Source organism: Mus caroli, chromosome 10, assembly GCF_900094665.2.
Source record: "Mus caroli chromosome 10, CAROLI_EIJ_v1.1, whole genome shotgun sequence".
NCBI classification, from domain to species: domain Eukaryota; kingdom Metazoa; phylum Chordata; class Mammalia; order Rodentia; family Muridae; genus Mus; species Mus caroli.
Window position 1 is genome coordinate 22,347,835 of NC_034579.1, and position 3,313 is coordinate 22,351,147.

Sequence of the window (3,313 nt, forward strand, 5' to 3'; positions counted from 1 at the left end):
TGTGTGTGTGTGTGTGTGTGTGTAAAACACTATATTGAAATACCCAAGCATAAGCTATGTCATGAAAATGCTTGTTCTCTGCAATAATAACAGCTGCTCTGAAGTACTGAGCCATCCCTCCTGTCCCCCAAACATCTGTCTGTTTGTCTATTTATCTACCTACCTACCTGACTATTATCTATCAAGCCATCCACTTGTTTGTTTGTTGTGTGGGTGTGTCCATGTAGGTCAGAGAACCACTTTGCTGAGTTGGCTCTCTTAATCCACCTTTATGTGGGTTCAGGGGGTTGAACTCAGGTCTCTAAGCTTGCACCGCAGGCGCCTTTACCACGGAGCCATCTCCGTACCCATCTTGAGCTTTTTGAACAAGTAGTTCACTCTTACTTTCTTCATTTCCCTATTTCTTTGTCATTTTTAAAACCATGGACATTTCTGTGTGTGCTTCCCTCTGTGGAAAGTCCCCAGCAACATCCTACATGTTAAATCCACTCCCACAGGCTACTTCCTATTTAAGATTTTGGAAACACTTGGCAGTGCTGACTAATCTCTTGTATACCTGTCTTCTCGTGTAACTTCCCTGTCACTTTGTTGTTCTCTTGTTCCATAGACCCAGCCCCATCTTTCCCTTCTCATCTGGTGTTTGGTATCTAAATTAGCATTCTGACTAGACTGAGAAATTCTCCCAAGGAGTTTTAAATAATTATTTCTGAGTATATCTTTGAGGGTATTTTCAGAGAAGAGGCATCATGAGTTGGAAGACCCACAGATTATCTATGCCAGGCAACCTGAGGGCAACATTGTAAAGTACTGTCAACTATCTGGGAACCCAGACAAAATAGAAAGATTTCCTGTGTCTCTCTCCTGAGGAGGGGATGCACGATTCTTCTCTTGTTCTTAGACAATAGAATTTCAGGACTTTTTATCTTTGCACTCCAAACTCACCCCACTCCACACCCTCCGAACACCACTGACCTCCCTGTACTGACAGCTTATTCTCATACACATAGCAGCATCCTCTTGTGAAACTTCTTCGTAGTCATTTGAGTTTGTTTTTTAATAAACTTCCCCTGTCTATTGATCTACCCACCCATCAATCCTCCATATATCATCTATCCCTCCTCTTTGTTGTATCTATGAAGAACTCTGAACTAATGTGCCTCTGAAACCAAGTTCTGACCCTTTCTAATTACTCTGTTGTAATTCATATTGATTGAGAACCTGACAGATTCTAGACTCAACTTAGAATCAAATTTCTGGATATTTCCCTAAAAACATTGGTTCTTAATTAACCTAGTTAATTAAGGTAGGAAGACCCACTTTAAAAGTGGGTAGTAGCATTGTATGAGCTAGTGTCCTAGACTATATCAAAAGAAGAAATAGAGGCTATTTGCCATCATTCCCTCATCTCAGCCTCCTGGTTGTAGATTTAATGTGACCAGCTGCTTCATCTTCCTGCCCCCAGACCAGGGTGAACTGTATTCTCTTAAACTGTGAGCCAAAAGTAAACTGGTCTTTCCTTTTAAAATATTATTAAGCCAGGCATGGTGGCACACGCCTTTAATCCCAGCACTTGGTAGGCAGAGGCAGGCAGATTTCTGAGTTCGAGGTCAGCCTGGTCTACAAAGTGAGTTCCAGGGCAGCCAGGGCTATGCAGAGAAACCCTGTCTCAAAAAACCAATATATATTTTGGGTGTATATGGTGGGATGTGTGCCGTGGTGGTGTGTGTGTATGGGTGGGGATGAGCAGAGTCGGTTTTCTTTTTTTTTTTTTTTTTGATTTTTAATATTTTATTACATATTTTCCTCAATTACATTTCCAATGCTATCCCAAAAGTCCCCCATAGCGCCCCCCACTTCCCTACCCACCCATTCCCATTCTTTTGGCCCTGGCATTCCCCTATATTGGGGCATATAAAGTTTGCAAGTCCAATGGGCCTCTCTTTCCATTGATGGCCGACTAGGCCATCTTTCGATAGAGTCGGTTTTCTTTATCTTTTATTCAGGTTCCAGGGATTGAACTCAGATCACTCACTGAGCTGCTCTGCTGCCTCACTCTCTTCCTTAGGTTGCCTTTTCTGGCATTTTTGTCACAATAAGAAAAGTAACCAAGACATTGCCTTAGTTGGGATTTCTAGTGTCATGAAAAGATACCATAACCATGTATGTTTTCTTATAAAGAAAAAGCATTTAATCGGGGCTGCCTACAGTTCAGAGCTTTAATCCATTAATATCTTAGCAAGAGGCATGGCAGCATGCAGATGGACTTTCAGACAGGTATTGGAGAAGGAGCTGAGAGTTCTACACCAGGATCTGTAGGCAGCAGAAAGAGAGAATGACGTTAGGCCTGGCTTAAGCATCTGAAACCTGAAAGCCTTCCCCCAGTGACACACTTCCTCCAAAAAGAACACACCTACTCCTACAAGGCCACACCTCCTGAGTGTGCCACTGTCTATGAGCCTATGAGGGCCCTTTTCATTCAAACCACATTCCATTCCCTGGGCCCCATAGGCTTGTAGCCATATCATAACACAGAAATGCAGTCAGGCCCAACTTCAAAAGTCCTCATAGTCCATCACTCTGAACCTTGTTTAAAAGTCCAAAATTCAGTCTCTCCTGAGACTCTTGCAATCTCTTAACTATAATCCCCAGTAAAATCAAAATCGAAAAGCCGATCACATCCTTCCAACATGCAAAGACACAGAATATACACTCACTGTTGCAAGAGTGAGGGGAGAGAGCTTAGTGAGGAAACACTGAACCAAAACAAGACCAAACCCACCTGGTCAAACTCCCAACTCTACATCCCCATGTTTAATATCCAAATGCCCTTCAGATCTCCGACTCATTTTAGCTTTGTTGATTGCAGCATATCTCTTTTCTCTTGGGCCTGGTCTACTCCCTGGTCACTTGGCCTCAGGCTTTTCTTTACTCTGTTTACACTTTGTGGTGCTCCTTTTTCTCTTCCAGCTGTTTCCCTTGCCCAGCTAGCTCCTTTTCATGATAAATCTGAGTAAGACTGGCCACTAAGAGCCATACAACATTGTCAATACTAAGTTGTTTTTTAAATGTCCTCTCCTAAAGCCATTAATCCATGTTCTTCAATTTAGCCTCCGGCAGATTGTTTGGGCTGAAACAAGGGCAAAAACAATCATGTTCTTTAGCATAATATCACAAGAATGAGCCGGGCGTGGTGGCGCACGCCTTTAATCCCAGCACTAGGGAGGCAGAGGCAGGTGGATTTCTGAGTTCGAGGCCAGCCTGGTCTACAAAGTGAGTGCCAGGACAGCCAGGGCTACACAGAGAAACCCTGTCT